The sequence below is a fragment of the Tenrec ecaudatus genome, chromosome 8 (assembly GCF_050624435.1).
Source record: "Tenrec ecaudatus isolate mTenEca1 chromosome 8, mTenEca1.hap1, whole genome shotgun sequence".
NCBI lineage: Eukaryota > Metazoa > Chordata > Mammalia > Afrosoricida > Tenrecidae > Tenrec > Tenrec ecaudatus.
Genome location: NC_134537.1, coordinates 27294554 through 27319855, shown reverse-complemented (window position 1 = coordinate 27319855; position 25302 = coordinate 27294554). Strand labels below are relative to the sequence as shown.

Here is a 25302-nt window from a genome sequence, read left to right as displayed (position 1 = left end):
AAGATTAGAAGTTCAATCTGGACGTCTTAAGTTTGAGATGCATTTAACCATCCAAATGTAGATAATTTGGTCAATGTGTATAAAATCTGGAGCTTGGGGTAAGGTCCAGACTGAAGATAAAAATGTAGGCATGAAACAAATGGCCATCTGGCTGAAAAGCAACAAAGTCCACATGGAAGAAGCACACCAGCTTGGGTGATCCTGAGGTATCAATGGATCAAGTAAGAGGCATCAAGGACCCAGAGCAAAAAATCCTATCAATGTGAATGAGGGGGAATGCAGAGTACAGACCCAACACCCATCTGTAGACAATTGGATATCCCCTCACAGAAGAGTCACAAGGAAGAGACGAGTCAGTCAGGGTACAGTACAGCATCGATGAAGCATACAACTGTCCTCTAGTTCTTTAATGCTTCTTCCTCCTCACTATCATGGCCCCAATTCTACCTTACAATCCAGCTAGACTAGAGCACGTACATGGGTACAGATAAGAACTGGAAACACAAGGAATCCAGGACAGATAAACCTTTGAGACCAATATTGAGAGTAGCAATACCAAGAGGGGAAAGGAGAGGTGGTGGACATATAGGGGAACAGATCACAATGATCTACATATACTCCCCTCCCAGGGGGGCGGACAATAGAAAAGTGGGTGAAGGGAGACATCAGTCAATGTAAAACATGAAAAAATAATAATAATTTATAAATTATCAAGGGTTTATGTGGGAAGGTTGGGGGACAGGGAAAAAATGAGGAACCGACACCAAGGGCTCAAGTAGAAAGGAAATGTTTTGAGAATGATGATGGCAACAAATGTACAAATGTGCTTGACACAATGGATGCATGTATGGATTGTGATAAGAGCTGTATGACCCCCCAATAAAATTATTTTTTAAAAAACAATGTAGAGATCCACATCAGAATCAAACCATTTGTCATGGAGTCAGCAGGAAACACTGCTTCACTGCCATTGAGCTGATTCTGACTCATAGGCACCCTGTTGGGCAGCAGAGAACAGCTGTCTCGCATTCCAAGGCTGTAAATATAGATGGTATTAAAACCAAGAGAATAGATCCGACCATCAAGGTAAGTGAGGGTAGCTAAAAAACACAAAAACATCCAAGCGGTAAAGTCTAGTGTTTGGAGGTCAAGTAAGTGAGACGCCCATGAGTCAGAATCGACTCAATGGTGACCAATAACAACAGTTGATCACTTTATGTCCCAAACAAACAGGGCAGGTGATGCTTATTTTTTGTATCAGGCAGCTATCTAAACCAGTGGTTCTCAACCTCCTAATGCCGTGACCCTTTCATATAGTTCCTCATGTTGTGGTGACTCCCCAACCATAAAATGATTTTCGTTGCTCTAACTGTAATTTTTCATAACTGTAATTTTGCTGTTGTGAATCCCCAAAGGGGTCGCGACCCGCAGGTGGAGAACTGCTGATCTAAACAGCTTGGCTTGGAGTACGATCGCACGACATACTAACGATGGGAACTGGAAAATGTAAGCTAACCACTCTGGATTCTGGAGCCCCGATAGTCTTTTACTGATTTGATTTGCTGTTCTCCGGATAGTCTTTAACGTGAAAGAGGCATATTGTAAGAACTTCGATGAAGTACTTGCGCAATAGTGTACTCGATACTTAGCGCACTGCTTGGCGTGTACTTTGCAATTAGTAAATGGTAGCTAATATGATGTGTTGACATTTCCATTGGGCTTATGTGACATTTGGCAGAATTCCAAAAAGCAAGAGAAGGTGACTGTCACAACAAAGAGCTCATGTCACAGGGAGAGCAGCGGGAGGAAAGGCAGAAGGGTTGCGACAATGTAACAACTTTGCAGTAGTTCTCAATTTGGGGGGTCATTGGATAATCATTTCATCAGTCATTAAGACGTGCTCAACAATCGGACATACCAATACCGCCGTAGCATACAGTGCGTACACCCGAGGCATGCGAAAGTTGGACACTGAATAAGGAAGACCAAAGAACCCGTGCATTTGAGTCGAGGCGCTGGAGAAGGATATCCAAAGTCCCATGGACTGCGAAAAGGACAACCCGATCTGCCTTTGAAGACAAACAGCCAAAGTGCTCCTGAGAGGCACGGATGGAGAGACCTCATCTGACATACTTTGAACATGGGGTCAGGAGAGGCCCGTCTTTGGAGGAGGACATCCTGTTTGGTAAAGCAGAGGGCAGCGAAACAGGAGGAAGGCCCTCAGTGAGGTCGACTGGCACACTGGCTCCAAGAACGGAGCCAGGCAGAGACCAGCTGCGAGGCTGGCCCAGAGCTGGGCCCTGTTTCCTTCCGCTGCGCACGTGCTGTGGGTCAGAACCTACTTGACGGCACCTGACAGCAACGATAATGCATGCATACATAGGTATGCAGATGCCATACATTACATGCCATACATTACAATCTAAAACAGTAGTGCAAAGGTTGTTAATCGCAAAGGGGTTCTGCCCGTGCCTAAGTGTGGGGAAGGGTAATATACATTATATGTTTCTAAAAGGGAAGGCAACATTCTCCAAACGTAAGCCACTACAGACAGACCCTTCTGGTGTGCAGGGTCTCTGTAAGCTGTGGCGGGATTTCTAAAGTACGCTGTTTGGGAACTAATTGGATTAAAAGCTGGAATATATATATACATATATATTTTTTTTCTGTCCTCACTTAGAATTTGTGGCAGCAAAGATATTGAGGGATATTTTCTTTCTGCCACTTCCACACTTTTAGAGAAAACAAGATCTTTCTGCTTCTGGATCACACAGTGCAGATGATAGGATGGCTGGGCAGTATTTTCACACCGATTGTTCTGCCCTCCAGGGATTTCCCGTTTCTCACGCAAGGTCAAAGTCAAGAGAGGCTTGACTTATCAAAACATAGTTACGTCACATCAATAAATTAAATAAAGCTAATTCAATTAATACACTTAAAAATTAGAGTCAGGTATACTTAGTGATGAATATATCTCCTTATAATCTTGGAGTCAGAAATACTTTGTACAAAAATCTTTTAGTAAAACGACTTGCCCTTTGCATGATTTGTTCTTTAATGTCCATGTTACTAGTTCACATGTGTTCTTCAGGAGCCCCGGTGGTTGCTCGCTGGAAATGAGGAGCCTCTCCTCCGGAGAAAGACAAGGCTTTCTACTCCTGTAAAGAGTGACAGTCTTGGAAACCCACAGGGGCAGTTCCACCCTGCCCGGTAGGGTCACCATGAGTCAGTATCAACTCGATGGCAGTGTGTGAGTGGGACTGTATTCTTAAGGAGCCCTGATTTGCAGTGGGTTAAGCACTAGGGCACTATCTACAACGTCAGCGGGTCAAACCTACCAGCTGCTCCCTGAGAGAAAGATGAAGTTATGTGCTCCTGTCTATGGACAGTCTGGAAACCCCACACAAGGCCACCATGAGTCAGAATTGACTCAGTGGTAGAGAATGGGTTCATTGTGTTCTGAATGTTTCTTTTCCTGAAAATAGGTAGTATCCACTATTTTCTTAAGCACGTTTCCATCATGTCCCTAAAAATAAAAGTTCATTGTTGGTTTAGTTCACTTCTTTCAGTTCTGTAAAGGGGGTAAGCCATAAGATTTGACTTTGAAAGTAATGTTGGCCTCCAATAAGTCAGAGTTATACCACTTTTCCAGTGTAGCACCACTTCACTATATTATATTCTCATCCTCGGCCTCAAAACTCCAGGGGTTTTAGTCAAATCATACAGGATTTACAGAGAGAGCTGCAGTTCATCCCAAGACCTTTATCTTGCTGGCCTCCCTACCATGTTCAGATTCTGTTTTAAATGACAGAGGGGTAAAAGAGACCAAGTAGAATTAAGAAAATAGATGTATTGTGAACAGAAGCTCTATGTTGCAAATGTTCTCCTTTAACTCCACACACAGACTTCCCAATATTGGTTATCACATTAGAAAAGGACTTTTTTGGAAGTTTAATTCACCTCATTAGCTCACCATCTTCTACCCAATTCAGATGATTATGCAAAAATTTCTCCGTCATCAACTATCTACCTCAAAGAGAAAGAACCTCAAATACTGGAATCTCTGGCTTTTCCATGATTAACGTAGAAGAAAGATGTGGTATTTACATAATCTGATGTCAACTTGAAGAAATACAATGTGTGGCGATGGTATTCAACCTGTCATTCCGGGCACAGCCTGATGGTACCTCCTTATGTGTGGCCTTCTCATCAGGAGGACCGCGAGAACCCTTTTTCTCTCTGCCTCCACCTTCCTGCTTGCTAACCCAGAGAGCTGCCGGGACCCTGCCATGCTTCCACCAACCTCGGATCCATACGACTTTGCACACACCATCCTGGGATCTTCCTGCATTCTGCATCATTGCATGTGGCTGCATGAGTCTGAAGAGGGACTGATGGACTAGTATTGGATTCATGGACTTGAGTTGGACTGGGCTGGGATGTTTTCCTCATATATAACTACTTCTTGATCTAAAACTCTTCCTTACATTTATGAGTGTCAATGGACTTATTTCTCTAGTCAATCCGGCCTAACACAGGAGATAGCAGATATGCTAGTTGGTATCTTTAACAATGGGCATTCAGAAATGTTCCACATACTGTATTTGGGGTCAACCTTGGAATGTACATAAGCAGAGGTGGGCAGGCATGACCATTCCCTCCCAGACATTACACACTCTCCCTAATGGTCAAACTGCGCACTTCACAGGAAATACAGGGACAGTGTTTTCAATACAAAAGCAAGTTTGGCTGCTTTGACATGATTTCTTAAAAGTTAAATTCAAGGGGTAGCTTAGACTCGATTGTTTGTAACTTGTGGAACAGAACAAAGTTCAGGATTTCAGTCCAATCCCCATTTCCGGGGAAGCTTGGTACTAGTGTGCGTGCGGCCAAAGGAAGCACCAGCTCTTCCCTTTAAGAATCAGATTTATGATCTGCCCTTGACTGCTGGCAGGACCTTCTCTGCACTGACCCTACATGCGTCTGATTACCATTTCATCCTCTTGATCACTCTATGTCCCACTTAATAGATAGGAGGGGGTATCCCCCCAAAAAAATAACGGAAATTTTTTCCAAGGCTATGCATTTAAATCACTTTGCAAAGCAACATTATTACTTCAAAGTCCTCTCCATTACACTCAACGCATTTGTCAAATCTGAGACTCCATTCTTGGAAACATTTTCAAGCTCATTTATTTTGATGGCTGACAGCGCCTCCCTCGTTTTTTCTTCACCTCTTCTACACTGTCACATCGCTGGCCTTTCATGTCCCTCTTCCTTCAAGTAGACACAGAGAAGTTGCACAGAATGAGGTCAGGTGAGTATGGTGCATGGGGCAAGAGGGGCATGCTGTTTTTTGCCCAAAACTGTTGCACTGAGATGGCTGCATGAGCAGGTGCATTATCGTGGTGGCAAAACCAGTCCCCAGTTTGCCGCAAGTCAGACTTTTGTCGCACACTGTTATGTTGTCTTTTCAGAGCCTCAAAATAGAAAGCTTGGTTGGAGATAAATAGTGTGACCTGGTGGAATGAACTGGAAGTCGACATTACCAGTGGACATTTTTGTTTGTTCAGGAAGTTGATGGATGTCCAGAACAAGGCTTATCATCAACGAGCTTTTATGAAATGAAAAAACCACTTGTATACTTGAGTTTTTCCTATAGCACTGTCCTTGTTAACTGTGTTCAACACCACTACAGTTTCTGCAGCATTTTCCTGAGCATTGCTCACGTGTTAGCCTGCCCAATAAAACCCATAATCACGAGCTTCCGTGAGTTTTGTGTGGCCACTGCATTGAAATACAGACCCACAGTAGAGCGCTGTAGGAAACAGAACAGCAGGGAAGGAGGATAGGGATGCCACAGGGTGCCCATGAGGTGATAATTTCAAAGAAGGTCGATGAGAGAAAACATCATTGAAGTGACATGCCATGACCCGAGGGGCCTGAAGGATGTGGGTATATCTCAGGCCATGGAAATCCCTTCATTAAGCTGCATCTAGGTATCTAAAGCAATGGGAATCCCTAGCACTGGGAATATCAAGGACGAAAGTCCTGAAGCAAAGAAAGCTTGGCATTACTGGCAATCAGGTGACCAGAGAGGCTTGGACAGACTGTTAAATGATGATGGAGAGGCAAGTGGAGGGAGGTAACAGATCATATTGTTAGGTAGCCAGAATAGGGACGAGGGGCTGGTCCCTCCCATGCCTGCACAGGCCCCGTAAAGGAGGTTGGGAAGAACTCAGGAGAACATTGAACACCTATGAAGACCACCCCCCCTAACTGAGCTTGCTCCAATTCAAGCCCCCGAGCTAGGTGGGAGGTACACCAGGGTGGCCCAATCTAGGCCCAAGCCCACACATCGCCCAGGTGGGCTGAACACATCGCCCAGGTGGGCTGAACACAGCCAGAGGTTAACCAACACCTTCAACCATGCCTCCCCAGCCAGCGGGTGGGCCAGGATAAAGACAGGGAGCATGCTCTGGGACTTCCTCTGAGGCTCTTGTATGTACCCTGCTCAGCGACAGAGATCGTTTGGAGGTGCACATGCTCCCACTTCGATGCACTCGGGGCCCACAGACTGACGCTCCTGGCCCACGCTCAGGTCTCCGCGCAGTCTCCTGCCTTTACTCCCTCGACCCCGTGGGCCCTGAGATCCCTCCCCGAGTTCCGCACGTATGGCTGCGCTGGTCCATGAGGTTATGACCAGTTGTGAGCCCCAGTGGGGCTTTCACACAGCTGGGCATGCTTCCGTGAAATAGTGTGTACTCTTTTGAGACTATAAAACCTGAGACTTCTCCCGTCCTTCATAAAAACCCGCTTGGATTACAAAACAGACTTCGGTGTGAATTCTTTCTCGTGCAAAGCCAAGGACCCAGGTATTACCCACTGGAGACACCACACAATATCAGTCCATAATTATGGACAGCATAATCATGTCACTGACTTATCCTTGGTGGGAGGGAGGAAGCCTCAGGAATTCTGACGAGGGTTAAGCAAGCTAGAAGAGTGTGTAAACTAGCCAACCACACTGTCATGGAGTCCATTACAATGCTCGCACCCCTCTGGGGCAGGGAGAACGGCCCCTGTGGGTTTCCCGGACGGGAATCCTTTACGGGAGAAAGCCTCGTCTTTCTCTGGGGAAGAATGTATGGTACCTGAAATAACTACTAAGTACATATCTTCCCACAAATATTTTACTGAATCCCTACTATTTTCTAAGCCTTGCCCTACACACAGGGGAAGCAGTGGTGAGCTGAGCACACGCCAGCTCCAGCCCGCATTAAGCTTTAGTCTGTACTTAACATTATTAGAAAAAGATTAAACAACTAACCATCGGTAGGCGAGATGGGAGAAAAAGGCAATTTTGAAAAATGACTGGGCGAGAGAGTCTAATCTATTCTGGGGCACGAGGGGCAGCTTTTAAAAAGAAATACATCAAATGAGACCTGTATCGTAAGTAGGAGTGAATTACGTGTAGAGGACTAAAGGGGAAGGGGTCATTCCAGGCAGAAAGTACCTGCAAGAACCCGGAACAAAGTTTCAGCAATATCTTCAGGCAAATAGATGACCACTAGTAAGCAAAGAAAACTGGCTAAGTGATCAACAAGGACAGATCATGCAAGGCCTTGAGGGGAATATTTTGAGTACAAGGTATTCAAAGTTTAAGGAAGGGAACCAAAAGATTAGAGATGTGTGTGTGTGTATTAAAGATTGCTTCAAAAACCAATGAGGTTAGAGGGAAGAGTGGAGTAGAGGCTGGCCAAGAATTATGGAAACACAGGCACAGCGGATGTGAGTGCAAGTTAGGATGATGGGAAGAACAGGAAAAGGTGGGCAGTTTGGAAGATATTTAGGAGGGAGGTAAAGGCAGGATTTTCCGAGAGGCTAGATAGGAAGGTTGAGGAAGGCGTGGTCAAGGATGGCAGCAGGGGTTGTCTAATTTTCTGGACCTTTTTCTTCGGTAGCCCCTACTTTCTATATGACCAAGCCAGAGCAAACAAACTCCCTGCCATTGAGGCTCAGTGGGACAGCTCAAAGCTGCCCCTGTGGGTTCCGAGACACACACACTCTCTCATGGGGGGCCTGCTGGATTCCAATTGTGCTACATGGTCGGCAGCTCAACCTGTAACCCACTACACCGCACCGCCAGGGTTCCTGACTCTCTACATGAAAAGGTAGTGAAATGTCAAATATAATGTGGGGGCAAAAAGGGACAATCATAAAGTTAACCCTATATGGTGTTGTCCTGATGCCATTACTGCTAATTGTCATACAGAGGAGCTTCAATTGGTAACATGTGTGTAACTCAGTCTGGCTCCACTAATGCACGATATTTGGTGATTCATGCTCAGGGGAAATGACAAAGTGGAGTCTACATTTTTTAATTTCCTGATGCCATTAGGATTACAGTCATTTACATGAATATAACTTGTAAACAAGGATAACCAGTATCTTGTACAATCTTCTATCAAAGCCAAATAAGTAATCCCAGGACTCTAACATGTAGTATTTCAGAACACGCAAGCACTACATAATTAGCTGTTCATCAGTGCATCAGAACATGTAGTCCTTGGGGGAATAAGTAATCCCCTATCCTTCATGAACAGTATGGAAGTCTCTATTTCTTACCATGATATCACCAGAGAGACGGTGCTCATTTTCCCTACACTGAATAAATGTATCCAATGCCAGTTGAACAAGTTAATGACAGTACTTCATTCGTCTTACAGCACTCATCTCAAGAAAAATTTGAGTGGTTTAGAGGAAAAAAGAAAATTAGCATTTTCTCTTTGTGGGAGTTGCATAATACGTTGTCAATTTGAGACTTTCAGAGTGACGAGGTGGGGTTTAGCCTGTCAATCAGGTCGCAGCTTGATGACCTCATCTGGAAGCACTAGGGAGATAAACAGCTTGCTGCAGGCAGGACACACGCTCACTCCCTCCGAGACATTACTGATGACGAGCCTGGTGGGGCTTCGCTGATGCAGCAAGTCCCCTAAAGCTGAGGGAGCCACGTGGAGACCCCTGCCGCCAGCGCTGATGCTTCCACTGCCACTGGATCCACAAGACGTCCCACCCACAGCCTGTGATCTCCTGCATTCGGCGTCACTGCATGTGTTGTGTGAGTCTGATGAGGAATTTATAGATTGGTAGTGGACATATGGGCTAATATCGGACTTCTGGACTTGATCTGGGCCGAGATGGGATGTTTTCTAAATATTCAATTGTTCTTACATATAAAGTTCTTTCTTACACACATATGAGTATCTCTATGAATTTGTTTCTCTTGTCTACCTGGACTAACACACCTTTCTAGAGACCATCAAACCTCCCAGACATACTAATGATATTCTCTGTAGCTTCTCCATATTGAATCTTCAGACACTGGCAAGTGGGGATTTTGCATATTCCACTAGGACAGGAAAATAAAAATTTTTAATTTTACAAGAAAAAAAACATTTAATATCTTTGTACTCTGTGAGGTTGATTCCATTATTAAGATAGTATGAGGGAAAATCATATGAGAATATTAAATAAAATACCCATAAGACACAGGCCTTCTCTGTGCTACAAAATACAAAAAATAAAATCTCATCAGTTAAAACAAAAGTCAAACAGCGAGTGCTGACTCCTTGCTCACAAGCAGTAGTAGAAGGTGAGAGGAACCCCGACTGGCCTCAGGGTCTCCAAATGTCCAGTCGAAAGGTGTTTGCACCACAATGACACTTCTAGAACAGAAAAATGCATTTATTTAATGACCAAGGACGCAGACAGAAATACGAAAACAGTTTTTGCTCTTTCCACATGATATGCATTTTAAAATCCATGTTCTTTCATTAAAAGCTAGTTAATTTTATAAGCTATTAATGTTACAATCTATGACTAGAACACTAATATTGGCTAATTTATCACTTAACGGGCACATGAGTCTTCCTCCTCTTGGGATTGGGCCTCCCAGCGTTCTCCGCACTCAGAGGAAGGACAGGAACATCTCGCACTGTGTTCCGCGTGGGCGTGGCACGGGCTTTCCTTCCCAGGCCCCACAGCTGAGAGAACTGACCGTAAGTCTGTGCTGAACACATGATTTCACTTTCTCCTCACAACAACCCTGTGAGGTATGATCAGATTCACTCTACAGATGCTGAACTTCAAGTCGAAGCGCGGTTCAGTGATTTCTCGTTAGCTTTCCCTGGTCAGAGGTGGGGGCCGCGGGAGGACTGTGGAACTTGGACTTTAGGGGGCGGGATCTTTCCTCCAGACCCCCTAGGCCCTCATAGAACACGCGAAAACACAGTTCTTCTCACTACTTTACTTGAGCATTGCTGACTCAAGTTGTTAAACAAAACGCTGATTCTACAGTTTTGACAAATTTATACCAGAGATTCAAGCTGGCTCATTCTGGTTTGACAGCCACCCCTTGGGAATCTGCATTTCCCTCCCATGAAATTCAAGATCTTCAGGTGACTGATTCTTAGGAGAAGCAGATCTTCTTAAAGGGAGGTTCAGCTGGGGTGGAAAGGCGAATTCTCAGCAGGGACCCAAACGAATAAACCAGTTTGAGGCCCTAGTTTATACTTTTCTACCAATAAAAACAGGCCACAAAACACGCATTTGGGGGAAAGCACTGTTTCTTTGACTCTAGTCTAAGAGAACAAAAGCAGTGTGACCCAAGGGCCGAGGAGGGGAAGCAGATGAGCGGTCCGTGGGAACTGCATTCGTGGGCTCTGGTCCTTTTAGGTGTTCCCTTTTGCAGCAGGGCTCAATGGGGAGCTTCAGTGCAGATGAAACTCGAAGCTTCGGAGGAGGATCTGAGTCCTGATGAGATTATTCAAACTCAAATCTTGAATGCGTAAGGAGGGGACGCCATGGTCTTCAAAAACGTGATACTTGATGCTTCAAAACAAAACACACACACAAAATGTCTACTTGCAAGCCTAGTGACTGTAAGAAATAGGGTTTTGAAACGCTCTAACTCTGGTCAGTAATTAGAGCATTAGACAGCATGCCGAAGAATGCAAGGAAGCAAGGAAGGAAAGCGCAGGTGTAAAAGATCACAGTGCACAGAATGGCTAAATGCGTCCACTGGCTTATCTTGGGGGCTAGTATTTTTCACTGGAAATTGCAAAGGGAATGTCAAGTTCTGATGAAAATACCTTGGTTACCGTCGAAGAAAATGATTTGTCTTAAAGGGCGTTTCCTCTCTGCTTGTGGGGAGATACAGCATAAAATGGAGCTGATCTCGTGGGGTAGGGAGAAAATTTTAACTAGAAACATTATGGTATAAAAGTATTTCAATGAGAAAAAAGGAAAGAGCCTTCAAATAAAACTCAGAATCACTTTTCCACATTCAAATAAAAATGGAAAACATACAGCAAAAATACTGTATAAAACCTAAGTGAGGCAAGGCTATAGCTCTCCGAGATGCCGGCTCAGGGAGCACCTGCCAGCAGCCCTGTGACCCTCAGTAGATGCTAGCTAACATCCCTGCCGTTCCACCCTTCCCTCTCCCGTGCCCACTTTGCTTTTAAGCACACTCACTACTTTTATGATTACGCTAATTAATTTATCCATTTGTCTTTTTTTAAAGAAAATTCTAAGCCCTGACAAATTTGGAATAAGACTAATAGTTTGCTAATATTTACTCCACTACAGTTTGTGCTAGGCACTGTTCTAAGCATTCCATATACATATGATTTTATAATTCAGAAATTCAATGAATTCTCACCACAGCTTGACGAATTAGATTTACTACCCCCAGTTTACAGATGAAGAAACTGAGGCATGAAAAAATGAAGAAACTCGGGGGCTACCTAGTGAGCACACAGTGAAGCCAGGATTCAGACTCAGGCCATCTGACACTGAGCTGCGCCCACCACTCTACAAGACTGCTTTCAATACAAGATCTGCCCGGACTAGAGCTTTAGAGCCTACACCAGCGTGGTGCTGTGTGCCTGTCGCTGTGGACGAGGGTTAGAAAGTGAATTCCCCAACAGAAGTGACGAAGAATCCGTTTCAGGGACCACTACTCAGACGCGGCATCCTACGGGAACTGCACAGCATTTTAAAAACAGCACATACCACTACAGTGTTGAGAGCAGCAGAGGGCTATTTGTTGTTGCTCACCTGTCCCTACTCGTGGTGAGTCCATGCATGGCTGACTCAAACACGGCCGGGTTCTGTCATGCTCTGCTCTGTTGCCGACCGGACACTCATCGCCCACTGGGTTTTTACTGGCTGATTTCAGAAGAAAGTTGCCAAGCATTTCTTCTAGACTGTCTTAGTCTAGATGCCAATACTTTTTGACTCAAATGGGTATTTTTCCCAGTCCTATTTTTGGGTATACAATGCCTGGGTGGCACAAAGAGTTAATGAGTTTGGCATCTAACCAAAAGGTTGGGGGTTTGAATCCATCCAGAAATTCCCAGGAAGGGCAGCTACTTCCAAATGATGAGCCACTGGCACCCGGATGCAGCACATCTGCACTCGGATGCACACAGTCACCATGAGGAACAACACACTCCACAGCAGCTGGCCTCGTGAGATCTCTGTAAAGTGGAATGGATTACTTGTTCAGTTAAAAAAAAACATCCACCCAAAGTCCATTCCTAGATAGGATTTCCAAGGCTGCACATCTATCTTTACAGAAGCAACGAGCCTCTTCATTTTCCCAAGGAGAGGCTGATGGGTTTGAACTGCCAGTGTTGCAGTGAGTAGCCCGATGCTCAGAGTCGCTAGCAGAAAAAGGTTTTTCAAAATGTTCTTCCTCGCCAGAATTAGCATTAATATATATTAAACCTAAACTAAGTTTCATCTGCTCTATCTGAAGGGCAAAAGAGGAAATAAGATGGACTAAGCATCGGGGGAAACAGAATCATGATAACAAGCCTCTACTAAGAACCTACTATGAACAACCAGCGGTGCTCCGTTCCTTGTATTGTGGTGTCTTGCCTGTTGCTGTGATGCTAGAAACGATGCCACCGATGTTCCAAATTCCAGCAGCTCATCCGGAGTGGACCGGTTTCCGTGGCAGTTCCAGGCTAAGACAGACTAGGAAGGAGGGCTTTGTGGCCTACTTTGGGGAAGGAAAGAAAAGGCTGGGGAACCCTTGTGGAAACAACTGGCAGTGGTCGCAGCGGCGTTTTCTGATAGAGCGCTACAGGATGAGTACCTGGGGTTCACGGGCACTGGGAGCGCCACGGGGGCATTTGAATACCAGCTCTCAAATGAGAGCGGATGGAGCCAACATTTCAGGTCCTTAAGGATGTGGCTGGAGGAAAGCTGTCGGGTCCTCATTTGCTAATAGGACATGATTCAAAATAAGGAGAAACAGCTGCAAATATCCACTACAACTGGAACGTAGAACAAAGTATGAGTCTAGGAAAACTGGAAGTCATCAAGAGAAAATGAGCATATAAATATGGAAATCCCAGGCATTAATGAACTGGTGTTGGTCACATTGAATTGAACAACCATATGGACTACATATGGTATCTCTTTCATTGTCAAAAGATCATTTCAAAACCTACAACACTAGCGATAAAATAATATCCATACATCCAAATTTACATACCAAGATGAAAAACAAGATTTTAACCATCTCCTGCAGAGATTGATCAAACATGCAATCAAAATGCATTGATAATTACAGGTGATGGAAAGATAAAAGCTGGAAGCAAAGAATGGTAGCTGAAACGTATGGCCTTGGCGACAGAAACAACAAAGGCTGATGCCCAGCAAATTAGTTACTGCAAATACTTTTCCAGCAACATAAGTGGAGAGACAAGCCACGTGGACAGACCACACAGGACGCAAATCCACTACCTCTGTAGGAAAAGGCAATGGAGATATTCAGTACAAGGCCAGAGGGCAACTGTGGAACAGACCATCAATTACTCATAAGCAAGTTTCAAGTTGAAAATAAAGAAAACTTAAAACAAGTTTATGAGAGCCAAAGTATATAACCTTCAGAACATCCCTCCTGAATTTAGATGCCATCTCAAGAATAGCCATAACATGGCATACTTGAATAAGCACCAATGGCTGTGGAAGAAGATCGAAGACTCCACGCGTGAAGAAAGCATATGTCAAGAAAAAAAAAAGCAAAGACGAAAAACGGATGCCAGAACACTCAGAAACTTACTCTTGAATGTAGAGTAGATGAAGCAAATAGAAAAAATGAAGTAAGAGAGCTGAACAGAAGATTTCAACGGGCAGCTCAAAAAAAAAAAAACAAAGTAAAGCTAATGCTTGTACAAAGGCCTGGGGTTGGGAAACAAAGGGAAGAGCATGTCTGGCATCTCTTTAGCTGAAAGAATTGATGTAGACGTTCAAGTCTCAGGGAGCAACATTGAAGGGTTCCAGTGGGCAAAATATTGTATCATGCAGGAAGCATCAAAAGACAATGGAAGGAATACAGAGTCGCCACCAAAAAGAAGGGTCAACATTCAGCCATTCCAGGAGTTGGCACATGATCAGGAACTGATGGCACTGAAGGAAGAAGTCCAAGCTACACTGAAAGCATTGACTACAGACAAGGAATTGAAAGTGTACCAACTGAGATGTTTCCACAAATAGATGCAACCCTAGACGCACTCTGGTCTAGTGCAAGAAATCAAGTGAAGGTGAACCAAGTTCGTGCCCATTCCAAGGAAAGGTCATGCAACAGAATGTAGACTTGATCAAACTATTATTCATGTCACATGCAAGTAAACTTTTAGGATAATTTTATAACAGCTTCCGCAGTACACAGAGGAGAGCTGCCAGAAAGTCCAGCCAGCTTCAGAGAGAGGATGTAGAACCAGGAATACCACTGCTGATGTCGGATGGATCTTGGCTGAAAACAGAGACTACTAGGAAGTTGTTTACTTGTGTTTTATTGACTATGCAAAGGCATTTAACTGGGTGGACCATAAAAATAACTGGTAATATGGTAAAGAAAGGAAAATTCCAGAATACTTCATTGTGTTCACATGGAACCTGTACATGGACCAAGAAGCAGTCATTCAAACAGAATAAGGGTCAACTGTGGTTAAAAATCATAAAAGGCACATGTCAGAGCTGTAGCTTTTCGCCATATTTTTCAATCTGTATGCTGATTGAAAATAATAGAATGAAAAAGCTAGACGATATGACAAAGAACTGAAGGAAGGAAGGCTCATTAACCGCCTGCAATATGCGGATGACACACAGCCATGCCTCCTGAAGGTGAAGAGGCCTTAAGGCACTCACTGATGAAGATCAAAGGCTATGTGGCCCTGAGTTCTGACTACACGTCACCATAAAGAAAACAAAAATCTCAAAAGTGGACCCAAAAAAGGCATCATGATAAATGAGAACACAACGAAGTCAAAGATTTGAATCTGGATCCACCATCAGTGTCCATGGAAGCAGCAGTTAAGAAAGCCAGCAAAACTCGGCATTAGATAAATTCGCTGCAAAAGACCTCTTGGAAGTGTGAGTACACCAAGATGTGAGTACACCAAGATGTGAGTACACTAAGTGTGAGTACACCAAGATGTGAGTACACCAAGATGTGAGTATACTAACTGTGAATACACCAAGATGTGAGTACACTAAGTGTGAGTACACTAAGATGTGAGTACACCATGATGTGAGTACTCCAAGATGTGAGTGCACTAAGTGTGAGTACACCAAGATGTGAGTACACCAAGATGTGAGTACACCAAGATGTGAGTGCACTAAGTGTGAGTACACCGAGGTGTGAGTACACCGAGATGTGAGTACACCGAGATGTGAGTACACCGAGATGTGAGTACACCGAGATGTGAGTACACCGAGATGTGAGTACACCGAGATGTGAGTACACCGAGATGTGAGTGCACTAAGTGTGAGTACACCGAGATGTGAGTACACCGAGATGTGAGTACACCGAGATGTGAGTGCACCGAGATGTGAGTGCACCGAGATGTGAGTGCACCGAGACGTGAGTACACTAAGTGCGAGTACACCAAGGTGTGAGTGCACCAAGATGTGAGTACACCAAGATGTGAGTACACTATGTGTGAGTACACTTAGAAGACTAAGGTGCCCCTGAACAAAGCCCTGGTACTTTCAATCCCCTCAGAAACATGTGACAGGCTGACAAGGAATAAGGAAGACTGAAGCGGAACCGATGCATTTGAATGGAGGTCGTGGTGAAGAACATGGAATAAACTACAGACTACCAGAAGAGCAAATCTGTCCTCGAAGAAGGACAGCCAGAAGGACAGCCTGAGGAGTGAGGATGGTGAGACTTTGTCCCACACACTCTGGACATGTCATCAGGAGAGATTTCCCTGCCCCCCCAAACAAACAAACCCACCACGCTCATGCCAGAGAGTCAATTCTGACTCCTAGCGGCCCTGTAGGACAGGTAGAGCTGCTACTGTGAGTGTCTGCTGAGTCGGTAACCGTTTGCCAGAGCAGAAAGCCTCGTCTGTCTCACTCAGAGCGCCTGGTGGTCTCAAAATGTTGCCCCGGTGGTTAGCAGCCCAACGCACATCCTCTGCCACCAGGACTCCCTTAGGAGAGGCCGTCCCGAAGAAAGGACAGCGCGCGTGATAAAGTAGAAGGAGCGTGAGAAGGAGGAAGCCCCTCAAGGACATGGACTGGCACAGTGGCTGCAGCACTGGGCTCAGGGGTAGAACGGGCTGGGACGGTGGCCCAGGCGAGCCAGCGCTTGCGTTTGTTGGACGTGGGGCCCCTGAGTCAGAACCGACTCGATGGCACCTAACGATGCGGGCAAACAGCTGACTTCCAGCCTCTTTCATGTCTGCAAATGCTTATAAGATGCTTGAAGCTGCTTGAAGGAAATCATAAACTTCATCAGCAGAAGAGCTACTAAATATTCGATCCCAGATGAAAACCTAAGTCCATGCCCTGTCCACGAACAATGCAGCCTTTCCATATGCCAAGAAATTCCTTTTATTATTAAACACACTGAAAAGGGATCTTTCTATACCTCAGGTATCCTTCCCTGTCCTATTTTTAAAAATAAATAAATAATGAGTACAGATGATTCGAATTTAATCAAGGTGATCTTTTTGGCTGTTTTCTTCTAATCAAAAAAGTCCAGCTTGCTAAACAAATTGAAATAGGTTTGCTGTACGACTTTCCTCCTTGTCAAGTGCTTGCCTGCCATCAGAGCATGCGTGCTGCTCCACACGGGCTGTGCAGTTCAATCCCAATGAAACCCGTTTGAATCATGTCCAAAATAGAGGAAAGCAGACTGAGTGAGGATCTGAGAAAAGCACATGGATTTTGGAATTTGAGTGCTCAGATCATTGTAAAAGTACTTCCTGGTTCTGGGTAAACTGAAGTTGGCAGACAGTGACCACTGGATAAGCTAACTCCTAGTATTTAAAGATAGGGATAACAGAATGTATACCATCCTAGAACATACCGAAGCACCTGGTGTGGGTAGGTGCCAATGAGCCGGTTCTGACTCATGGCAGCTCAATGCACCGAAACATCCCCCAGTCCTGCTCCAACCTGACAACGGATCTTAGGGTGGAGCCCAGTGTGACAACCACTGTGTCAATCTGTCGTGTCCAGGGGCTTCCTCTGTTTTGTTGTGCTTCTACTTTTCCAAGCATGATGTCTTTCACCAGGGACCGGTCTCTCCAGACACCATGTCCACAGTGCGTGAGACGAGCTCTTCCGATCCTTTTGCCGCTAAGGAACACTCTAGTTGTACTTCTGCAAGACAGACTTGTTTGTTGTTTTGGCAGGTCATGATCCTTACAATATTCGTCGCCAGCACCATAGTTTAAATACACTGGTTTTTCTTCAGCCTTCAGCAATTGAAAATACCATGGCTTGGGATGGGCGCACGTTTGTCCTTAAAGTGACAGCCTTGCTTCCCAACACTGCAAAGACGGGTCTGTGCGCCAGATTTACCTGCGGCACCACACCCTTGGTAGCAGTAGTAAAAAATCTTAGGATCTGAAAAGGACCTTCCAGATGATCTAGTACAATTTACATGCAACGAGAACGCTCCTCTGCTTTATGGCGTTCCTGATTGTGGTAGTTACACGGTCTGGTGTCAGTTTGAGGATTAAGAGTGTAGGGGTGGACACTAGGCTCTCAATCAGGATATAGCCAATGAGGCCCCTATGTAGGCATGGCCTTCCCCTAAGGATTCTGGGAATTCCTGTTTTCCTCCTTGGAGGGGGGAGACACTTCTCTCTCTCTCTCTCTCTCTCTCTCTCTCTCTCTCTCTCTCCTTACTCCCTTGGAGACTCTCTATTGACAAGGCTGACTCTCGGCAAGACATCCCTGAGGAGGAGCCACATGGACCTACTCAGATGCAACCAGACGTCTGGAGCTGGAGAAGCCACACAGAGACCCCTGCCAGCGCTGAGATGCTTACAAGGCCACTGGATCCACAAGACTTCCCACCCACTGGCCTTTGATCCTCCTGTATTTGGCATCAGTGCATGTATTTCATGAGTCTGAAGAGGCCTTTATATAGATTGGTATTGGGCATATGGGCTAATATTGGACATATGGACTTGATCTGGACGGGGCTGGGATGTTTTCTCAATATTCAATTGCTCTTATAGATAAACCTCTTTCTCATTTACATATGAATGTCTATGAATTCGTTTCTCTAGTCTACCAAGACTAAACACACTGATGTTCACACTGTTGAAGCCAAAATGACGGCCATCAAGGTAATTCTGATTCCCCGGGATCCCACAGGACAGGGTAGACTTGCCCAGCGGGGTTTCCAAGACTGTAATCTTCAGAGAACTCAAGGGTCACAGCTTTCTCCCATGAGTAGTGGGTAGTTTTAAAGCTCAGACTTCTGGGTTGTAACCCAGTGCTTAACCACTGGGCCACCAGGGCTCCTTGATTCTGTTTAAACGGTTTCTCCCTGCCATCAAGTTGATTCCATCTCTTAGTGATCCTGTATAGGGTATCTGAGACTGTAAATCTTTACTAGGACAGATAGCCTCATCTTTTGCCCAAGGAGTGGCTGGTGGGTTTGAACTGCCGGCTTTGTGGTTAGTAATCCAATGCCTAATCCACAGTGCCACCAGGATCTACTTAAGTATAACCTTAATTACCTACATTAGAAGCCCTGGTAGTGTACTGGATTACATGTTAGGCTGCTAACCGCAGAGTTTATATGCACATACACATATCTTGCTACATGTAACTTTTATGTTCACCTCGTTTCTATAGGTCACCTTTACCATGCTTCAGCATTTTGACTCAGCAATCTATCCTTAGACTCAAATCAAAGTGACTCATTCTCTTAGCAAGAGTAATGAATTATATTCTAGGTATCCAGCCAAATCATTTTACCACTCTGGTTATTAATGTTTAATCCCCAGGATCACAAAAACCAAGACATCGCGTGAAAGAAATGATTACATACAAAGTACCCCGACAAACCATAAAACACTGAATATACCATGACACAGCCTAGTCCATTAATCATGACTCAGCATGTGTCAAATAAAATCCCTCCACAGATACCATGAAGAGCACTACATCTTACATGCTTTATTTTAGTCACCTACTACTGTTATTCAATTTCCAGGAACACAAGAGTAAACGTCAAAGCCAAAATAAAAAGTCTCCAGCAATGTTCATGGTGCCCATAGGCCAATGCAAAGTACTGAATGAGATAAAGTAGGTAAAGCTCACTAAGTGATCTTTTTGGTTTATTGATTTTTTTCTAACAGAGAGAATGACGCACTCTTTGAAATGCCCTGAGCTAGTTCTAAATATCAAGAACAAAATGAGATGATCATTTTAAGTTTTGTTTAAAGACTATAGACCGCCTACAACAGCAATTCCCACAGAACAGAGTCCATCTCTCGCAGTAATACTGAGAAACCCAGAAGCGCCAAACCAATGTAATATCAACCGAAACCTAGACTGAAGACAACGGTAGAAACATCTGCAACATGAATACTGTCTTCAGCAAGACTAAACATCGTTCACTCACGGGGGGGGGGGGGGGGGGGGGGGGGAGAGAGATGCCATCAAGTGGATTCCAGCTCACGGTGCCCCCAGAGGTCAGAGCAGAAACTGCCCCGTAGGATTTCTTTACAGAAGCCGACTGCAGACATCTTCCTAACATGGGAGTGTGGGGGTGTGGCAACTGCTTGTATAACCCCACTCACTCGTCAGTAATTTGAATAATTATTTAAGACAAAAAGCCTTAAGGAGTTGCCATTGAGTTTGTTCTGATTCATGGTGGTTCCATGTATGTCAGCAAACTACGCTCCGTGCCACTTTCGATGGTCGATTTTTCAAAAGTCGATCGCCAGGCCTGTCTTCCCAGATGTCACGGAGTGGACTCCAAACTCCAACCTTTCGGTTAGCAGACACGCTGATGTACTTTTTGTACTACCCAGAACTAGGCTCACATAACTACTAAATTACCCTAAAGTACTGCCCTTTTTTAGTTCTTAGCAGTATAAAAATAAAAACATGCTCGCTGTAAAAAATGCAGTCTACCACACAAAGTTTGGGAAAAAGTGGAAGACTCCTTCCTATTCTAAAACTTCCAGCCTTATCCCCTAGAGATGCCTCAGTGAACAGTTGCTGGTACAGCTTTGAAGATACTTTGCACGTACGTATGTAAATGTATGCTTTTAAAAACACAAATGCCAACACAGGTTCCACAGATTCCTTGAGTTCTATATTGTTTTTCTCAGCCATGTATCTTAGAGGTTTTTCCACATTCACAACAATGGAGCTACTTCATTCTGTCTAACAAATTGCAAATACCTTGCATGAAGATACCGTAACTCATTTCATCAGACTCCCCTTTGTAGCATGTCTAGGTTCTTTCTAGTTCTTTCAAACACTATGGTGATAAATATCTTTGAATGCAAACGTTTCTGTGCTGCACCAGCAGATCTGAAATATGAGTCCTAGAGTCACTCCAGGCTTTTAGTGCTGAACAGATTCCAAATGAGAAGCAAATGTATTTACAAAGGACACACAGCCAGTTGAATATTTAGTGATTAGAAGGCATCAAACATGAGCACAAAGTTAAAAGTTGAGGATTTGAAAATTAATGGGCTGGTAAGACACTCAAGTTAGGAAAGTTAAAATAGGAAGAAGAGAAAGTTTGCATCCTGCGACAGAAAGATAAAAGGCTTGGAGAACAGATCATCAAAGACATTTTTTAAAAAATTTAAGTCCATAGAAAAGACATTTGTTGTCCACTTATCTTGTTTAACCTATGGATCAAATGAAACTGATCCAAAAAGTAGGGACATCTGATATGACAGAGCCAAAGTTGGAATCCAGGGGAGTTAAAAGGCTATCCAGGGCCTTCCCCCTGCAAGGCACCTCACCTTGTTTTCCTTCCACTGGCACCAGCAGCACGGAAAGATCCCCAACTGCCACCCACCACCCACAGCCCTACAAACAAACAGAAAAATAAGCTTCCAGGGACCAGAGACCTTGCCAATCTCTTCAGTTTCTGATAAGACAGGAGAATATTAACAACTGCCTCATATATACCACACAAGCCTCTCTTTGGGAGGTCCTGCTTAAAACAGCATGTAAAGATAAGCAGGCCTAGACTCTCCAGTGACAAGACTAGAACTTCCTAGGCCAGCCCAGAGCTGCTGTACTACTCACCAAACAGAAAACAGTCAAGGACTTACCTCTCCCGGAGTGTTACGATTTGAATGCCACAATACAAACTGATTCATATTTTTGTCCTTTGAAGGTCTGTGAGTTTCTTTAAATGAGGTCCATGTTAGAGTTCACAGATAGCCATGTTCTGTAAAACTGAAAACCTCAAGAACATCAATGTGCATGCTTGTTATCACTTGGATACTAATTCATTATAAAATACATATATACATATGTGTGTATATATATGTATATATATATATGAACACACAAACTCACTGCCTTTGAGTCGATGCCAACTCATAGTGACCCTATAGGACGCAGCAGAACTAACTGTCCCTGTGAATTTCCAAGACCAGAATACTTTATTGGATCAGAAAACAGCGCCTTCTCCTGCCTAGTGGCTGCTGGTTCCAAAATACTGATCTTGCAGTGAGCTACCTACCACGTAAGTGCTTTGACATATACAACAATATATAACATGGAACAGCAACGGCAGCAAGACTAAAGTTTTTGTTTAAAACATTAGCCTAAGTTTCTCTCGCATTGCCTGCCATCAAGTACATTCTGATTCATAGTGTCCCTCAGAGGACAGAGTAGAACTGTCCCTGCAGGTTTCCGGGCTTGTAAAATCCTTTTCCTCCTAGGCAGCTGGTGGTTTCAGAGTACTGACCTTCCATAACCATGATACCACCAGGGCTCCTAACATGAAATGTGAGGGAGTCAAAAACACTTCTTTCCAGCACATTTATGTACAGTCTAAAGGTGGAGCCATAGTGTTGCTATTTATGGCCACAGAGGCAATTCCAACCAGTGGCTGCCCCACGTGTGTCAGAATAGAGCCGTGGCCTTTAGAAAGACATCACAAGGCTCTCTTCTAAGGCTCCGCTGGGGGTGTTTGAACTAATCACCCTTCAGTTCACTGTCTAGTGTGAATCCATTCGTTTGCATCACACAAGGGACCTGGCACCATTATTTCTAACTTCTCAGCACTTCCCAGAAATAAATAAGGTTTCTTTTCTTTTTATATGGCATGGAATAACAGTGTATAGTATCATCACTGTACTGTTGCATGTGTTTTATTATACAAATATAGATGTATGTATGCATATGTATATGGTACACAAATTGTGTAAGTGAATAATCATTTATGTACTACTGCATGTCACTTAAATAAAAACTTTAGGGGGTTTTCAACCAATTTTAAGAGCATCTGACGTCTTAAATCTAAAAATGCTTACTAGTTTCTTCCTTGTGAAAAACATGACATAAATTCAGGTTTTCTGTTTCATTACATCCAGTTAGTAGTCGTTCCCAGGGCTACTACAGTGAAACCCATGAGAGTGGGAACTCCCATCAGTCTGCCTTGATTTGGGGAATTCAGAAGTTCCCACCTTAGGCAGGGTACAGCCTTACCACTTTTCTGTTAGTGGAAGATCCTTGAGTTTTCCTTCTCTGCCAGGTTTCCACCTGACTTGGTTTCCATCTTTTGCAGGTTTTACTGTGTCTCATTAGCTGGCACAAAGCCCACACACTCTATCACCTCATGGGAACTGCATCCGGTTTGAGATTCACACCTACACCCCATTTCACAGCTTGATGGGTTGTCTGCACTTTCTTTCACCTAAGGAACCCAAATAGTCTGGTTACAGTACTTGTTTTGTAGGTCTATGCTCACTTTTTATCACCTAAGATGCTTAGATGAACTCTCTACAGCGAGAACAGCTTAATTTTCAGAGTTTATTCTTTTGGGGACCCTCTATAACTGTATGGCAGGAGCTGCCCTTTGGCGTACACCAAAGTCACCACTGATTGAGTGGATTCCAACTCAGAGTAACCAATATACACCAAATGAAAACCTGATGGAAATTTTATGTTACTTACAAGCCGCATACTTAGATGTAAGAAGTTCCCAATATAGGAACAAAGACAGTAAGAAATGTAATGGGTTTATAATGCTGAAAAGCAAGCATTTAGAACACTAATTAGAAATGATACTGCTACAACTTATCACGTGATGGCCAACTGGTTCCCAGTATCATGTAACAGGAGAAGAAGAACATGAAAAAAGGCAAATTAACTCCCTTCACCCTCTCCAAAGGAGCACAGATGGCATCAGTGATTATGCATTGGGCTTCTAACCACAGGTCAGAGGTTCAAAACCACAAGCAGCTCTGCGGGAGAAAGGTGAGGCTTTCTACTCCTGTAAAGAGTAACAGTCTTGGAAACTCAAGGGAGCAGTTCTACTTTGTCCTTTAGGGTCGCAGACTCGATGGCAGTGAGATCCTCTCCGAGCACATCGGAGAGAAGTATTAAGGCACATTTCTAAACTTCAATCATCACAGAAGAACAATGTCCTGGATCTCTACTGCAGTAACATTCTCATAAGCTGGAGTCATCTCCCCACTGAGAAGTAATGATAATTCATTCGGCAGTAGCTAATGACAGAACGCCTAACAAGTGGATTGTGACGAAAAGACATGATCCCAGAACCATACTTAGCATAGCGGGGGTGGGAACTGGGGTAGGTGGGAGATGAACCCAGGTCAGCTCAACTCCTGTCTCCCGTTTTCCCATCCCTGAGCGCCAGCGACGGAGAGCCTATGACCCCCAGGTCTGACCCCTTGAAAACGGCCTGTCTCTACTTCTTCCATGACCTCGGCTTCCACGATCCCATTCCCAAGAGATGCTTGCATCCCTATGCCCCCAGAAAGTCCCATGCCAAGAAGCCTTCCCTACAGTCATTACGTGCAGAGAGCGCGGCCTCTCCCTGAGAGCTTGGGGTTCTGAGCAAGCCGGCCAATGGCTCCAAATCCCGCCCCAATCCCGTCAGGGCCCGCAGTTCACCTACCTGCCCCGGGTCCAAGGTGCCTCCAAGCGGACCTCCGAAGCCCCGCCCATCGCGACGCCCTCTGCAACCAGGTGCCGCCCCAAACGTAACTTCCGGTGCGTCACGTCCTGTAGGAATTCTACCCCGTCTGCAGACCCGCGACCGGTCCTTGACGTCACTTCCTGTCCACACGCCTATTTGTTGACGTCACTTCCGCCCTGTGCTTCAAGGAGCCGGCCGCACTCTGGAACTTGTTGGTTGCATTCTTCCCGCAGCTGTTGCGAAACCCTACCTGGGTAATGCAGCCGGGCAGGTGTGGGCTCTACTCCGCTTTATCCTACAGCCTGCCGTCTGCCCTCGGAGAAATCAAATGGTTCTTGGGATTTTCCTGATTCCTCTGCCCAGTCTAGTGCTTTTGAATCCGGGCACGGGTCCCGCTGCCAGCGTTCGAGTGCTGGTGTGACGGGAGGCAAATTAACCTCTACAATCGTACCCAGACCGTAAGCTACTTCTGTGTATTATTTGAGGCAGTGCAGTACATGGAAAAAGCTGGCACATCGAAAGCGTTCAGTGGTGAGCTTTCGTGTTCTCTATTTAGTTGGGAAGAAAGGCTGTAAACCAGTTTCCTGTTACCTCAGTTTCCTCAGGCTCAAATTAAGGCCACTCTTAAAGATAGTTGCACCTCAGCATTGTGAGCTGCCCCAGACAAAGATGGAATCATTTAAAAACCAACCTCAACCCTACTGAAATATTTTATTATCTCTGGCTTAGTTATTGTGCTAGGTGTACTGGTGGGAAGGACAGCTGTGACTTCAATAGAAAGTAAATTTTATTGAATCTACAAGACGACAAAACCATTCGAA

The 25302-nt window shown here is 44.6% G+C and overlaps 1 long non-coding RNA gene across 1 annotated transcript; it reads right to left on the bottom strand.

The window, feature by feature from the left end:
- Positions 1-8460: 8460 nt before the first annotated feature.
- Positions 8461-24596, bottom strand: LOC142454836 (uncharacterized). The gene is made up of 3 exons (XR_012785715.1): positions 24461-24596; positions 21639-21765; positions 8461-10893 (listed from the first exon to the last, which is right to left on the bottom strand). It is a non-coding gene; the product is annotated as an uncharacterized LOC142454836 (long non-coding RNA).
- Positions 24597-25302: the final 706 nt, after the last annotated feature.